The sequence below is a fragment of the Panthera leo genome, chromosome C1 (genome assembly GCF_018350215.1).
Source record: "Panthera leo isolate Ple1 chromosome C1, P.leo_Ple1_pat1.1, whole genome shotgun sequence".
In the NCBI taxonomy this organism is placed as follows: domain Eukaryota; kingdom Metazoa; phylum Chordata; class Mammalia; order Carnivora; family Felidae; genus Panthera; species Panthera leo.
The window spans coordinates 182,490,143-182,507,992 of NC_056686.1; the positions used below are offsets into that span (position 1 = coordinate 182,490,143).

Genomic DNA, 17,850 nt, shown 5'->3' on the forward strand with positions numbered 1-17,850 from the left:
GAAATTAGCCAAGGAAGAAGAGTCAGGTAAGGATCTGTAAGGAACCAACATTGAGTTGGTGAAGGACTGAGGAGAAAGGATCAGAAAAGTACAAGGAAAACTACGAGAAAATGGGCAAAATCAAGGAAGTAGATGCACTTAGATGGCTCAGTCAGTTAAGCGGTGACTCTTGATTTTGGCTCAGACCATGATCTCACGGTTAGTGAGATCAAGCCCCAAGTAGGGCTGGTGGCACAGAGCCTGTTTGTATTCTCTCTCTCCCTCTTTCTCTGCCCCTCTCCCTGCTTGCGTGCACTCGCTCGCTCTCTCACTCTCTCTCAAAATAAATAAACATTAAAAAAAAAAATCAAGAAAGCCAAAGAGCTTCCAAAAGGGAGTAATCAGCAAGGTCAACAGCCCAAAAGAATTCCAAACTAAGGTGAGGACTAGATCATGGGGCCATCAGAGACTGAGCTAGGTCAGTCCAGTGGCAGGGTGGGAGGGCGCAGAACCCGAGTGAAGACTTCCAAGTGACCAGGAGGTAATAACACAGAGAAACTAAAGACAGAACAAGAAAAGGAGAAATCAAGGAACCTGAGAGATAAATACAAGAAAGAATGCTGTCTTTTTAAGAATTCTGGGAGATATGAGGGTGGCTTAAATCTCTGAAGCCACAGACCATTTTTTCATTTAGAAATCCTATCCCACACCATATTAAAAATGTAAAAATATACCCACCTCCCACACCCAGTATACATTACTTTTATTTGAGTTACGAATAACTATATATTGAGTTGAGTTGTGGCTGGTTGACATGTTATATGTTTTATAGGCATTTGTTTAAATATATACCACCTTCATTTTACAGTTTTCTTTTAGATTTCAAGAAGCCAATAAAAACTGATTTTTTCTTGATTTGCAGACATGTTTTTAGGTCTCTGAAAAGCCTTAGGTTCATAATCCCTAGGGATTAACAAGGACTGAATCTCTCTGATGTTGAAGGAAAAGAAGTCTCAGAAGCAGTAAGATGAAGAGGAAATAACTCAGGACACACGAGGCTCTGGTAAACCAAGAGCATCTACACACTGGTCAGAAGAGGCTAGATAACCCAATTTCTTTTAATGGCAAAGTCACTGAATAAGCAATGAAGAAGTCAATGAATAAGCAATCGAAGGAAGAGAAAGGTGGAAAGGTCAATGAACACAGAAAAAGCTGTCTAACTTTTAGCACTTAGGGAAATGTACATTTTTCATGTGTAGGATTGGCAAAATCTTGAAAAACTAAAAGCACCTAAAGCTGAGGAAGGTGTAGGAAAACTGGCCTGTGATATACTGCTGGGTGGAGTGTGAACCGCTACAACGACTGCATAAGGTTGTCTGGCAAACTGCATTGATAAGTGACCGGAGCACAAGAAAATAACCTCCCTTACCTGGAGCACTCTTACTGCAGGTGTCCAAAGAGCTGTGTCTTCGATCCCATGGTCTCCGCTTCAACCTACCTCCTGAAAGGCACCCTTCTTCTAATAAAGCATCTTACTTTATTTTTCTCGGGGCCCTTACTTCTAACTGCTATTTCCTATTTTATGCATTGCTTTACCTGTTTATACACAGCTTCCCCCACTACAAACCTCTAGAAAGCAGGGAGCGTCTCTGTCTTGTTCATCTCCCTATTCCCAGCTTCACAGTGCCCGCAGAAGCACTATTAAAACTGATGATGTTCAGGGACGCCTGGGTGGCTCAGTCGGTTAAGCGTCCAACTCTTGATCCCAGTTCAGGTCATGATTTCATCGTTCGTGAGTTTGAGCCCTGCATCAGGCTCCACACTGCCGGAGCAGAACCTGCTTGGGATTCTCTCTCTCTCCCTCTCTTTCCACCCCTGCTGTGTGTGCACTCTCTCTTTCTAAATAAATACATAAAATAAACTTTAAAAAATTATAAAAAACTGAAAATTTAAAAAATTTAAAAAACCAATGGTGTTCGTTGCAGCATTGTTTTTAATAATGAAAACTGAAAACAACCTGAATGCCCATTAATAGAGAAAACGGTTGAATAAATCACGACACATCGACCCAATGAAATATTATGAAACTATGTACTGACCTGGGGAAGGGGTGTCCATAATATACTGTTTTGTGGATAAAGACGTTTATGAAATGTTTAGAATATTTTTATTGAAAAAGAAGGGGAAAAATATGTGGGTGAATATATTGGTACATATTTGAATAAGCACAGGGAAAGGTAAGGAAGGAAATGCCTACAACCGTTGATACCGATGTCTTTAACGGTATGACAGCAATGGAGGGGACAGGAGATTTCATTGTTACAGTGGGTATATCTTTTGTAAATTTCTTTTAATTTTTTAAAAATCTTTATTTATTTTTGAGAGAGACAGAGTGTGAGTGGGGGAGCGGCAGAGAGAGAGGAAGACACAGAATCCAAAGCAGGCTCCAGGCTCCAAGCTGGCAGCAAAGAGCCTGACACAGGGCTTGAATTCACCAACCAGTGAGATCACGACCTAAGCTGAAGTTGGACACTTAACCGAGTGAGCCACCAGGCACCCCTATCTTTTGTGATTTTTAAAAATTAAATTATTTTAAAAGAATTCTAGCCTCAAAAACATTAAACTATCCTACTAACAGCTGTGCTCCTGTTGTGTTTATTTCATGTGTTGGAGTTAATAATGCTTACGATCTACTGGACTTGCCTATGACCAACCTCAAACCTAGCAGTCATCTTCATTTGATTTGTTAAAAAGCCAGTTATTCCAACACACAGTAGCAGAAATGGCTTGCCTTTGATTAAAGACAGTAGTTCTCCCTGGGAGACCTGGAAATTATTTGAAAGCCTTTCCAATGGGTCACTGACAGCCCAGGGCTAAAGCTGCCTGGCAAGAGAGAGGAAGAGGGAGTGGGGCGGGGAACCAGGCCTGTGTGCCTGGAGGGCCCGGGCTTCCTGGAGTACACCTCAAATTCCTAAGGCACCTGCCAGGCAGAGAGAGGTTCACCCGCTAACTCCAGTTTGCTGGGGCCTGGGAAGTGATATCTTGAAGGCCCAAGGCACTCTTTTTCAAAAGCCCCTAAATGTCCTTGTCTATGCCAGAAACAACCCGGAAGGAAAATCTTATCACAAAACAAGCAGCAATCAGGCATGTCAAGGATTTTTTTTTAATTAATTCCTTAAGCTGATCAAGCGATAAAATCTGGGAATTTAAAAGAACTCAGATATTTCTACCTCACTGTGCCAATCAACCTGTAAGCTATTCATCCAACTACAAAAAAAAAAAAAAAAAAAAATGAATGAGACAGGCTTAGCAGTTCAGGTGTCCTACTCCAGCAAGGACCACAGCACTTCACACCAGCCACAGGAAAGGGGAGGGAGGGAGGGAAAACTGTCAACCCCATGTGAACCCACTGAGGGAAGCTGGCATTTGGAAGGCCCGGAATCCAGTCCTCACTGAGACACCAGTTAGGTACTTATACCAGGAAAGTCAGTGAAAATTCCCCAAGCCTGTTTCCTCATCTATGAAGTGGGAATGATAACGGCGCCTATCTCCTAGGGTTACTGTGAGGCACGAGTGAGGATGTACACAAACCTTGTAGTAGCCCGGAGGTGAGCCGCCCACATCCCTCTTTGTCTGCGGACTGCCACCCAAAGCCGCTGGGGGTGCAGGCAGTGCACCACCTCCGGCTACCAGCTCCCTCAGGGTCTGCCTCAGCTGCCAAGAGCAGCTTTCTCCAGGCCACCCCTTCCTGCCTTTCTGCATGTGAGGATCCCCGTCTGGTGACAGAGGCCTGCAATTCTGGCACAAAGCAGGGCACCGAGACTGCAAATAGTCACCGCAGGGCTTCCCACCAGGTTGGCTGAGACCTTTACAACCTCTTCCTCTACCCAGTCGTGCTTCCTTCCCTTCTTAGATGTTGCTCCCCAGTGAGCATCTCACACCCCAAATTCCACGTCAGAATCTGCTTCCAGAGAACCAAACATGCAACAGAGCTTTTTTAAGTACCCCAGGGTTTCTGTAATGTGACTAAGAGCAGAGGCCAATTCTGGTTTAGAAAAAAGAAACTTTACACCCATAAATTTTGTTGTTTTTTTTTTTTTTTGCTTTTGCTGGGTTTGTTGTTGTTGTTGTTTTGCATACATGCCATTTATTTCAGGTATTCAAAGTCTGGTGACTCATTCATATTCACTAAATACGTACAGAACACAATGTCCTGTGGGCAACCTGCTGGAGGTCACAGGAGTCCTGTGCACTGATTATAGTTTAGGTTCTTCTATCGCTGTAGCTGTGATTCTACATGGTGGCACTGCTGCTCGGGGCTTTGGAACTGGGTGAGGAGCTTTTGATTGTTACATTGGTTGCAGGGCTCTGTTGAAATCTGGGGAGGGGAGAGTAGGAAAGCTAGACTCCTCCAATGCTCTAGAAGGTCCCTCTTGATCATGTCCCATACAACTTTCATAAAGGTGAAGAAACAAAGTTTATATAATTGAGTCTAGATCTTAACTATGCATTTCATAGAAAATGTTGTCCAGTTCTAAATACACTAAATTTGTCAGGAATTTGATTACCCTATAAATCAAGAGAGGATGTATTTATTCTATTCAGAACTTTACCAAGAATTTTTTGTCATCTCCAAAAATGATGATAGTTTCAGGAATGTCACTCATGATTATTGAGTCACCTCTGTAACAAACCTATATTGGTCTACATTTATAGTTGTCTTATTCTTAGTGATAAACATAAAAAGATTTATTTAGCCCTTATTTCTAAGGCTTTATACATAAAATTATTGATAATACCCAGTTGAATATTTCTTAAACCTAATTTATCTGATTATTTCATTATGTCTTCTAATGTAGCTGTATACATATTAAAATATAAGCTATAAATTATTTTCATTTTTTCCTTCTTTATATATAGTTGGAGTCTTGTGATTTTTTTTAAAATATTGCGTGTAAGTGAGGTCTATTATCTATGAGTTTCATTTCAGGAAGTAAAGAGGATGTTGCAAAACATATACAAGGGGATGTTGAATGTGACAGAGTTGGAAACTACTGCCTCACAGAATTGGTTCTAAAACTGGGGTCTGAGGCCCACCTGCCACAGAAACATCTGTGGCAATCATTAAAAAATCTAGGTTCTTACGGAGAGCCTGATTGGCTCAGTCAGTAGAGCATGTGACTCTTGATCTCAGGGTTGTGAGTTCAAGCCCCACATTGGGCAATGAGATTACTTAAAATCTAAATATACTGCGTTTTTTAAAAATCTATGTTCCTAAATTCCAACTCACCAAAATGTTCTCTGAGGCTAGAACCCAGGAATCTGGATTTTTTCCAAAGCTCCCCAGGTGAATGTGATGCTCACCCAGGCTTGGTAGCCACAGCTACAGAGGAGAGAGGGTGCACCAAGCCATCACCTAGCCTGGGGTGCTCACGGTCTAAAAGGGAAGGGCAAAATTTTAAGTATAACATCAGGAGCATAATTGTCAAGTGCCATGAAAAGAAACCAACTAAGTGCCTATTCTCACCCTAGAGAATTCAAGAAAGGGAGACACTAGCCTACAAGGGGTGTCTAGAAGAGGGTTTACTGGAGTGAGGGTCTGAGAAACAGTAAGAGAGGGAGCCTCATCTCTGGGGAGCATTACTGCAGAAGCCCTTTGCATATATTATCTCCATCAAAACACCACGCTACTCCCTCTGGAGTAAATACCCTTCCTGCCCAGGTCTTTCAACAGAAAATACTGATGCCTAGAGAAGTCAAGTAACTTAACTCAAGGTTTCAAACTCAGGCCGCACAGCCCAAAGGACAGGGCTTAACCATCCAGCTAATAATACTCAGGACCTGGTCCAAAGGATGGGAGAGGAGGTGAGTATGGGAAAAGGCCCAAGGAGTTTCAACAAGTATGATTTCTATCCAAAAGCTGCATTTTCATCTTGCTTTTTACCTGTCACCAGCATTCAGGACAACAACAAGAAACTATCATTATTAGGGACTCCTAATATTATTACTGTATTAGTCACATACGGCTGGAAAGGCTCTAGGAGGAAAATGGGCATGCAGGAGTCACCAATGCTAATAAGCCACGAATCACAGAAAAGCAACCTAATTGAGGCAATAGCAAAATGGAAGGCGGCTTGGAAGGAGACCTTTCTCGTTGCTTCCACTGACCTAGCAACAGAATAAAGCAGCTTCTGCTTAATCAATTCCCACCTAATCAGAGAGCCACCTTAACACTGTCTCCAGAGCAGCAAATTAGCCTAATAGTGAGTGACTGCACAAATCAGGAGGGTATTGGTGGGAAGGTGGGGATGGAAACAGGCTTGGAGGAAAAGCAATTGGCTAGTGCTAAGGGGTTAAGTGGTGTTTAACTAGCTGTTAAATTGCCAAGTGCTAAGCTTCCCCATTCTAATACAGAAATTGTCAACAATGAATAGAATGAAAATGAAATGCATCAGATTCTGTTTTTATTCTACAACTTGGATGTACATCCAGGTAGACACAAAACTTATTTTTATCACTGAAAAGGGAAAGATCAAGGCTCTTCATAAGCCATTGGTTGTTAACTGTTTTTTAAACACCTAGAATGTAGGGGTGCCTGGGTGGCTCAGTTGGTTAAGCGTCCGACTTTGGCTCAGGTCAGGTCTGATCTCACTGCTCGTGAGTTTGAGCCCGACATTGGGCTCTGTGCTGATAGCTCAGAGCCTGGAGCCCACTTCAGATTCTGTGTCTCCCTCTCTCTCTGACCCTCTCTCTCTCTCTCTCTCTCTCTCTCTCTCTCTCTCTCTCTTCTCTCTCTCTCTCTCTCTCTCTCTCTCTCTCTCTCTCTCAAGAATAAACATTAAAAATAAGCTTTAAAAAAACACACACACCTAGAATGTTGTCTGCGTCACAATCACCTAAGAGGCTTGTTAAAACACCGAAGGCTGGGCCTGCCCCCAGAGTTTCAAAAGCCCTAGATTCTGGGTGGGGCCCTAAAATTTACATTTCAAACAATTTGCAGTGGTGCTGTTTCCGCTGACCTGGGGACCACACCACCTAGAATATCTCCAGAGCCTTTTGGAAAGGCGGGGTAGGAGGGGTGGGAAGATGAGAGCAGCTGAGGGTGACCTGGGAGTGGGGCAATCACAGTAAGCAATGGAGGGGCCCCCAATAACACAGGTAAGTTCCATGTATGCTTTAAATCGGTGATTTGTCATATCACTTAAGAATAAAGAGTCTATATGGGGCGCCTGGGTGGTTCAGTCGGTTAAGCGTCCAACTTCGGCCCAGGTCACTATCTCACGGTTCGTGAGTTCGAGCCCCACATCAGGCTCTGTGCCGACAGCTCAGAGCGTGGAGCCTGCTTCGGATTCTGTGTCTCCCTCTCTCTCTCTGTCCCTCCCCTGCTCATGTGCTCTTGCTCTCTCTCTCAAAAATAAACATATATATAAAAAAAAAAAAAAGAATAAAGAGTCTATAACTATAAGCCAACGTGTAATGGCCACTACATATCCGTGGAAAAAGAGACTGAAATGAAAACAGAGAAGACTTTCACTTTTCATGAGTGTGAAATGAGATTGGTGAACCAAAGGGGAAGTCAGAATATGTCACAAGGGATACGAGGTCCCAGGTCAGAGACAGATGAATGGCTACTCCTCCGTCTGCAGGACCCTAAGGAAAATTCACTGGCTCCACATTGCTCCTTCCCTCTGTTGATTTATGGTCTTGCCATGATGAAAACCCCAGATCCACAGTCTGAAGAAGACCTGGCTTCTGCAATGAATAAAACTGTGGTTTGGCCAGCCACATTCAGCAGGGTTACCCAGTGGTAACCAGTCAAAATCAGACTTCAGGCTTCTTTTGGATCAGCCTTACGCTGACCTGGCAAAGATAATGCAGGTAAGGCAGGACCAAACTACTTTGTGCATTATCATGGGCAATGCGAATTTCTTCTGCTAAGCTGGAGCACGACTAACACCAACGTGTCATACCTTTTTCCCATGGCCCCTCCAACTTCCAGGTACATTGCCAGGAGACCAGACGTTTCTGGATGAAGATTTCCAATCAAGGCACTGCTTTGTGGCCCTAACTTTTATTAACCAAAAAGACTAAAAGTCCCTTCTGCCCATCTTCTCTTCATCCTTTTCCTTTCCCTCAGGGATGAAATGCGGGTCAGCAGCAAGCAAGTGTCTCAAATCTCTGAGCAGAGACCTTTGGCCTTGGAAACATTTGGAGCAGAAACAGGTGGTGTGGTCTGGAGCAAACACTCAAGAGAAGAAAATACCAAAAACTCGGAGAGGAGAATGTCTCCACATGGAATTCTCATTTGCATTTCATGCAGTCTCCAATTTTTCCATGTCCCTTCGAAGGTTAGGTTCTCATATGGTGTGCTGTGAGCAGGTCAGGCTGCTCGAGGGTGTTTTCTTCTGGTTTCAGGCTGGGTAATATTTCATAACCACATGATTGCAGGGCTGAGCTTAGCAGTGCTGTATTTAAGAGACGATTGCATATCCATCATTCAGACCACATTTCAAAGACTGATAAAATATTGCTTCTGTGGATTTAAGAGAAGGTGATAAAGCATTTCCCTCTCCTAACTAACAAGACTGTGAGGGTCACTTCCTAATACAATGCCAGGGGCCCTGCCTGTACACAATGAAAATGCATTTCTAACTGGAAGATGGCTGAGAAACCGTATCGCACAGTCTAGGCAGTAAATAAGTCATTGCTTCTCTACTGTATATCATGGTTAGATTATTTGTCCCAAAACACAACTTTGCACAACCCACACACCTGATCAAGTCTTCCGTGGCTCTGCTCAGAATCCACACCTCCTAGACGTCTTCCAGGGGCCTGCACACCGCAGTCCATTCTCTCCAATCCACCTCCCGCAGCTCCTGTGCAAACCCTCTGCTCCAGTCAAACCAGTCCTGGAAATCCTGCACAGAGACCCCCACCTCTTCTCTCTTGCATTGCTGAGCTCCACCCCAAATGCCCCCACCCTCTTTCTTCCCAGTTTGTCAATCTTCTACCATGAGGCATTTAAAAACCAGGTGGGGACACCTGGGTGGCTCAGTCGGTTAAGCGTCTGACTTCGGCTGAGGCCACGATCCCATGGTTTGTGGGTTCAAGCCCCGCATCGGGCTCCATGCTGACAGCTAAGAGCCTGGCACCTGCTTCAGATTCTGTCTCTCTCTCTCTCTTAAAAATAAACACTGAGAAAATTTAAAAAACAACAACAACAACAACAACAACAACAACAGCTCAAATCACATATCCTCCACAAAGCTGCTCTTCAGGAAACATCCCTCCCTGGACACTCTCCTCACCCCCATATCCCGACTGCCATGAGAGTGACAGGCCCGCCCTGTACACGGGCTGTCCTGCACTGTGGCTTCTCTGCTTCCACATGCTCCCACCTTGCCGCAGCTGGACTGTGAACCCCGGGAACACTGCCTCCTCCCCAGCATCTCCCCTGGTCCCCTCTCATGGTGCCATGAGGTTTGTTGCCATCACTTCAGCAATCACCACCCTAAGAATTTGGTCCTCCCTAGGACTTAGGGTTTATGCTATACTTCTGTCTCTAAACGATCTTATTTCTCTTCCTTGGTGTCCAATCACTGCCCTCTCTTTTAACCCCGGGCATGTGACAGGTCTGCCAATTCACTCTGTCCCTAGGGCTGTTGAACAGCTTAATGAGTGTTTAACAGAAGAATCATAAGAGGCGATTGCTAGGTTGGAAAAAATCACCCTGGGTCCCAGGAGGCTATGTGCAGTTTACAGACAGGAAACCGGCAACAGGGAAAAAAAAGATTAGTGTGAAGAATAAGGGGGCTAGGCTCCCCTCCACCTCAGCAGCAGTGCCTCCAAGAAACAAAAAGGAAAGCATCTGGCTAGAATGTGGACGGAGACCGCTGAGATGGGAAAACTGCACACACAACAAAAGCACAAAGGTTTGCAAAAGGCACAGTTCGCTCCCCATCCCCCATCACCAAGAACTCAACAGGAACGCTAGCCATTTGCACTCAGCACATCTGTTTTCAGTTACCTGTGCCTGAACCACAAACTCAACAGAGAAATGGAGAGATTTTGAGCTGACTCCACGGTTTAAGGTCGGATGGGGCAGATTATGCGGAGGCAGAGACAGAGTGAGGAAGCCTTCAGCCACTGCTGTGCCATGTTCACGGTCCTGACAGGCCACACCGATGACATTTCAGTGGGCCAGGAACTGTTCTTTCATTGCCTGGACTGCTGAAAAAGTTAAGAGCTGCCAAGGAGTATCACTATCGCTTGATAAACACAGCTACCCATGTTAGTCAACCACTAATTAATAGGTTAACTTACAATTAACAGTTGCATGTTACCAATCCATTCCCAACATATTTATCCTTTCTGCTTCCATTGTTCTATCTTGCTACTATCTTCCTAAACCTCTCCAGCTAAGATTATGTTTTTCCTTATTGAAAAAGTCTTTGACTACTAGAATCTTCTCTACATTAATTCCTAAGCCCTGGTTCTGTTCACAACATGGGCTCTCCAGGCTCATAAAAATACTTCCAGGAATAACATTCCTTTCCTTTCAATGAATTGGGGATACAGCATATTGTCCACAGATAGATGCGGCCAAGTGGGAAAGACAGTCATTAACGGTGTTTTCCCTTCCATAAAACCCACCACATTTGGTGCTGGAGTTAAGTAAATACAATCTTGTTATCACTGAGCTACTTTTTGGAATAGCACAATATTGGAAATCTCTCCATACCAAGATCCACACCCCTCCCTTTTCAGACATTGCCCTGGCCTACATAAGACTGGTACAGTTGCCAAGCTTTACCTTCCCCCGACCCTTACTGCCCCTTTATTGCTGTAAACACAGCTGCAAGAGAGAAATGTAATTTTAAATATCCACTTTGGTAATAGGGATCCCAATGACTTCATTGGTACTTTAAGCTTTTTTTGAGAAATTGTTACCAATTATTAAAATATATATTTTCTTGACAAGTATTGTCATCCAAGTACTTAATTTGTTGGGCTTTCAATAGTTGAGTTTCCGTTAAGAACACATTTCTTTTGTAGGGAAACATTAAATATTTACTATAATTAAAAAGGCACATCATGCTAGTCATTGTTTCACTATTAGTTCTTACTTGAATTGCTTTACATGGAAACACAAAGATTAATACTGAAATTTCAATACAGATTATATCTAGGGGCTCTGCCCAGAGATGACATGAAATATACAGGACTCAATAAATATTTATTGAGTGGAAAAATGAATTGTATGCCATTCTGTTTGTTCCTAAGGGAATTCATCATAATGGGCTTTTTAAATTGATTAGGTCTTACTGTAAGGAAATTTAAACAGTATAGTTTGGTGTCACCTGGGCTGTGTCAGAGAAGGGTAACCAAGTTCTGAGACAGGGGTCGCCAAACTCTCCCACCAGTCTCCACGTGGGAGAAATGAACCTGGGTGAGGGGGAATCTGAGTGACACTTAGAAACTTACACAAAAGATACTCTTCCATAGAAGTATTCCAATGATGTTTCCCTCTCTTAAAAAAAAAAAAAAAAAAACCTACCAAGAGAATTATAAAAATAATTCAGATATAAAACAGATATAGAGCACCACTAGTTAACTTGCCAAGTAATCATCTGAAAGCTGCTATGTTTTTAATTCATAAAAGCAGAGGCCCTAGTGTGTTCTCTGCATAGAAAAGTAGGGGCTTCTCTCACTGATCATCCATCTGGCTTCTCCTCTTGCTCAGAGAACTTACCCACTTCCACCATTTTACCCACCATCTATTTTAATTACTGCTCATTCCACTCCAACTGTTTCATCTTCATTCTCCCCAGATGTAAAAGGAAAACTCTCCCTGGATGTAAAAGGAAAGTAAAAAGCTGGGCTCAATCCCTCTCCTGCAAACCTGCTAAAATTCCCAACGTCATGCCTTTCGTCTTCCCGGGTGGTCCTTGGATCTGCCCCACACACTCAGGATTCATCGTGCTCCATCAAAACCCCTCCAACATCCCCGCCTGGAACTCTCTGAACTGAACTACCTTTATCCAATCTTCATATATGACTGAGCTCAGTTTAGCATTCAAAATACACACACACACACACACACACACGCACGCACGCACACACACACACACACACACACTAGCAGTAACTGTCCCTCCCCATGCTCCTTCAGCCTTTCTCCAATGCCTCCAAGTAAAAACATTCCACTGGAAAACATGGTAGACGTTTTAGTGTCTACAATTGTATCAGAATCATTTTATATGGTTTTAGACAGAACACTGATTGAGAATTAACACTGACCAACAAGTCCCATGCTGTAGAAAGTTTACCACAGATTGAAACAAGATTTAAACTTTCCTTCCACTGCTGGGAACAAGATGAGGGAAAGTTATAAGCAAGCAAGTAGCAGTTTCAAATTCCCAGAAGGCTTTTAGAGTAATATATACATTTTAAATTCCAAGGAAAAAGTTTGCCTGCATTTCTTTAAAAGAGGAAATACCAGTCAAACTACACCCCATCACATTATCCCTCAAAATACAGTTAGCAAGTTAGCAACATCATTTCCTCACTTTCCAAACACATCTGCTGCTAGATTCAGCAAAAGACTTACTTTACATCCTATTGCTGGCTTTGAAAATTACCAGCCTCAAAAGAAATTTGATGTGATTTACCTAGGGGTTGGTGCCTTATACAAGGGCTGACAATGGTTTTCCGGTTTTAATTAAGCAAAGTAACTCCCATTTCGCCAAGAGGAAGAAAATGAATTGACTGCAAGACAGTTATCTCCAAAAAAATGTCCAGGATGTTGTCTCCTTGCTGGATTGAGGGGTACAGGCAAACTAAAGCTAAGATGCTTTCATATAATTTATAATATTAAAATATCTACATTTCTCTGGAGAAAATAAAGTAACCTCACATGAACAAATGTGTAACATGTTCATTTCATATAAGATCAACTCCCAAAGTACCTCCAAACATGGACAGACATTAAGAGATCCAACTCACTTTAGTGAAATGCATTTACAAACAACATCAAAGAACTGCATGAAGAGAATGAATGAAAGTCCCTTGGGCCTCTGGCAGGCTATCAGGATTTCTCTGAGCTTTCCCTGCAATTTGGTCTAGAGGTTTCCAACTATCATTCCCCCAGAATATCCATATCCTACGACCAGGTCCGAATTGCCTTACCACGAAAACTGAACAATGGAGTCCTTTTCTTAATTCTCAAAATAATAAAAATAATAATAATATCATCATCATCATCATAAAATGATATATGGCATTTACTCTTTTGTATTTTGTAACTTTCCCATTAATTTCTCTACAACCTTAGCAACCTACCACCACAAGATCTCACAAGAAATTAAGGCAACATGTGGTCAAAAACCACATGTGTATTTAAATGAAATCCTAGAAATGATTCCTTACACAATTTTAAGTTGTTAAATTTTAAGATATAAAGACCAGCAACACCCACAATAGAAATCTATTTTCTGCTAGTGAAGCAGGGCCTTTTTCATAAGACAGAAGTGGTGAAATTTCAGTTTTGTGGCACTCCAAGAAATGTGCATCTCAAAGCCCACCCAGGAACTTCACATCCTGAGTGAGTTTGAGTATCACCCACCAGCCTCTAGCCAAATCCCTCAATCCTTCTACAACACATTCTGCAGGAAGTGATGAAAAGTTAGAGTTTGAGTTACATAAGGCCTATGGCCCCTGGTGAGTCACATTGCAAAATGTCCACCAACAAGTTCCACAAACCCTCCTCCTGTGAGAATGTGGCTGGGACCATGGAGGCTAAGAGTTAGTCAATGGAGCAGGTCCAATGCCATAAAATGCTACCTGTGGCATGGAGCTCCAACCTGTTCCTCTTCTGGGTCATGATCCATACACAGCAGGCCTGCCTGTGATAGAGCAACTGGAGAAAATGGTGCAAAGTGTGGGAAGCCATGGGTTAAAGTGATTTGCTAAACTATGGGAAATATTCTAGCTGGATGTTGGAGCTTTAATGCTTGCTTGGCTCTAATGGAGCAATGACTCCCGCTCCTCTCTCATAAACATGCTAAGTAGATTTTTACTTTCACAAGAACCTACACCCTTCTGTGGCTTTATGACTTACTTCCACCACCAAGAGTCTCTTACGCTATTAACAGCCTAGTGTCACAGCCCTAAAGACTTGGACTGTTTGTGAGTCTCGGGCATGCCCCCTTCACAAGTTCCTGCAAAATAAACCCTGGTTAAATGGATTATAGAAAAACAAAAAGAAGAGAAAACACAAAAACCCATGTATGGCTGATAGAGAACCTGTACAGAGCTTTTAAAAAATCAATAAAATGATGGGGCGCCTTAGTGGCTCAGTCAGTTAAGCGCCGGCTCAGCTCTGGTCACTATCTCATGGTTTGGTTCCTGGATTCAAGCCCCGAGTCGGGCTCTGTGCTGACAGCTCAGAGCCTGGAACCTGCTTCGGATGCTGTGTCTCCCTCTCTCTCGCTGAGCCTCCCCTGCTCGTGTTCTGCTCCTCTCTGTCTCTCAAAATTAAATAAACGTTAAAAAAATGTTTTCAGTCAATAAAATGACACAGTATCAGATTCTGATAAAAAGAAGAGATTTCAGTGTAGTCACTTCTGGGAACCCTCTGCCAGCTTCATCACTGAGTACCAGTGCAAGCAATTCAACCATTCCATCTCCCACATGAAAAGCCTGATCCACAGCTAGCTCTGGGAGAGTCTGAGAGTACTACCCCCTTAATTTACAAAGTAAAATGGTAAGCTGACCTGTTCTGCACAAGGGAGAGAACACTTCCATTTGACCACTGCACCTGGTCTACATTTGCTGCTCCACAAGAGTTCCCCAATGGCACCATTAAAGCACATTATCCTTTCTAAACATCTTTGCCTCAATAGATTCCAGTTCCACCTTCCACCTGAGCCTGTTTCTATTTAATACCAGTTCTCTCAATTTGAAAGCAATCCCTTTTTATTTAATCCAGGATCTCCCAAAATGCTATCAAAATGGCAACCAAAGTTGACTTAAAGAATTCTTTAAGGAATTTCTAAGGACAGAAAAAAATGTCCTTCTACTTCCTCCACCTTGAATTTTTTTTTTAATGCTTCTCTTTGCTTCTCCCAGAGATATCTAAGCTGACTTTAAACAATGCAAAGTACTTTTTTGTTTGTGAAGCTGAACAAGTTGGTTTCCATTCAAACTGTTGGAAAATACCAAATTTTGATAAGCATGAAAAGGCCACATAATAGAAACTCTCTGAGATTCATTGAAGTTCCCAAATTTTCTTATCCTATTATATCCTTTTTAAAAAGAATCTATCCAACTACATGACATTGTGGAAAAAGCAGAACTATGGAGACAATGGAAAGATCAGTGGCTGCCAGGAGCTAGGGGGGACAGAGGGTGAACAGGCAGAACACAAAGGATTTTCAGGGCAGTGGAATTACTCTGTATGATACGATAATGGCGGATATATGTCATTAAATATTTGTCAAAACCCACAGAATGTACGAGACCAAGAGGGAACCCTAACGTATACTATGGACTTTGGATAATAATGATGTGTCAGCGCAGGTGCGTGGATGTAACAAACGCACCCCTCTGGCACTGGGTGTAAATAGTGGGGGATGGAAGGGGTGAGGTGGGGCAGTGAGTATAAGGGAACTCTGCACCTTCTGCTCAATTTTGCTGTGAACCTAAAACTGCTCTAAAAATAAAATCTATTTTTTTAAAAAGGATTTTATACTACTGGATGCCCTATATACTCTAATAGCTACCCCTTAACTGAAAAAAGGGGGCAGAAGAGTCAAGAAAGAGGTTAAATCTCCCGCAGCCCAAAAAGGAAAAGTGTAAGAAAAAGCCACGGTGCTGTAGGGCCTGCCTTGTGACGTCACAGAATACTTGGCAGAGGATGCATGTTTCTGTTTGGTCTGGAGCTGAGCAAGAGAGGAACCAGCAATGCTAGTCATCAGATCCCAGCATTCTCTTCGAAGAACCATTTTCAACGCTGGTGAAGCACTGTGGCACTGCACGGAAAAGCCAGACAGATCCATTCAACATACACGTGCAAACGTACATCACTCTGAATTTTATATCCAAATAGTTCACCTCGTTTTTTGTAAAGTAACTGCCCAGTAGAATATAAATTCTCAATTTACAAAATCAGGGGACGTGTTAGCCAATTCAGGAATTAAACAAACCAAAGTTGCTGTCAGATGTACTCCTGCAAGCAATTGGTTTGTCAAAGATCAGATATAAAGCAGGATCTGGGTCTTCAAATATAAGAAATTAGCTTTCTGAGGCGCCTGGGTGGCTCAGTAGGTTAAGCATCCGACTTCGGCTCAGGTCATAATCTCACGGTCTGTGAGTTTTGGAGCCCTGTGTCAGGCTCTGTGCTGACAGCTCAGAGCCTAGACCCTGCTTCAGATTCTGTTTCCCTCTCTCTTTCTGTCCCTCCCCTGCTCATGCTCTGTCTCTCTCTCAAAAATAAAAACAATAAACATTAAAAATTTTTTTAAAAAAGAAGAAATTAGCTTTCCAATACATCAAATTCTAATTAAATTTTAAAATCTAACGAGGAACACCATTACTGACATCCTACTATTACTCAATCAGTTGCACAGAGTGAAACATAAGGAGGGCACGTAGAGACCTGATTCAACACGCCCAAGAGGAAGTCTTCATGAACACCAAATAAAGCTTCAAATGTTGCAGAGATAAGCTGCCCAAATATTCAAACACACAAAACCAACTTATCATCAAGTATTGACATACTATAATTGTCCTGCAGAAACACAGAGATCATGATGGGGCTCCTGGGTGGCTCAGTCAGTTAAGCATCCGACTTCGGCTCAGGTCATGATCTCGTGGTTCATGGGTTCAAGTCCTGTGTCAGGCTCTGTGCTGACAGCTCAGAGCCTGGAGCCTCCTTCGGATTCTGTGTCTCCCTCTCACTCTGCCCCTCCCCAACTCATGCTCTGTCTCTCTCTCTCCCTGTCTCTCTCTCTCTCTCAAAAATAAGCATAAAAAAAAAGAAACACAGAGATCATGAAAGAAATGTTAATGAATTAGTTAATTAAAGGCTAGTTAATTTACAACATGTTTATAAAGACCTCTACATATCCCTCCACCTTACCTTCAAAAGTTAAAGTTTTAACACATATTAGTCTAGTTTTTCAAAAATGCAAGCACAGCCTTCAAAAGCAATCTGTATTGCCTATGACACTTGACTAGTGTGTCTGTCATTCACACTTGAGGTGACCCAGTGACCCATATTTGGCCAACTGATGGGGCTACAGGGGCAGGGGAATGCAGGCCACCAGCTGTGATGACATCAGCCCATCCAAGGTTGCCTCTCTAGAGTAGTGAGCTTTACCCAGGCGGCCTTGGACCCCTGGAGCCCATGAAGACTTTGCGAGAGGTTTGCAGGCATGGGTTATTTTGTGGGTATCACATTCCAGACCTCTACTTCCATATGTCCACATTGCTAAAAGTCATGTGTTTGTGGCTGAGGCATCACTCTGCTGTTGTTTCCCATTTTCCTCTTCACGATCTTCCCTCAAAAAGTAGACTTACTTCTCACCCGTTCTGATTCGGACCAAGGGAATTGTCCCTACGGTGTAAAAATGTCTGGTAGAGAAAGGGCACGTTCAAGATACGTGAGTCAGGAGAACTTCCTTTAATTCACACCTCCTTTCCTTCCATTAACTTCCTTTAACAGCATTCCAGCAATAAGTTAGGGTATGCTATCATGAACTAATTTAAACCAGGAAACAAAGCCTCATCAAACAATTAAGAAACACACCTCAAATAAGAATGTTTAACTTGTGCATGTTTTACTAATAATTTATCAATCTTTGTGATATA

At 42.7% G+C, this 17,850-nt stretch overlaps 1 non-coding gene across 1 annotated transcript; it reads left to right on the top strand.

Annotated features, from left to right (window-relative positions):
- The first annotated feature begins 5,129 nt into the window (after positions 1-5,129).
- TRNAK-CUU lies at positions 5,130-5,202 on the top strand. The gene has a single exon. It is a non-coding gene; the product is annotated as a tRNA-Lys (tRNA).
- Positions 5,203-17,850: the final 12,648 nt, after the last annotated feature.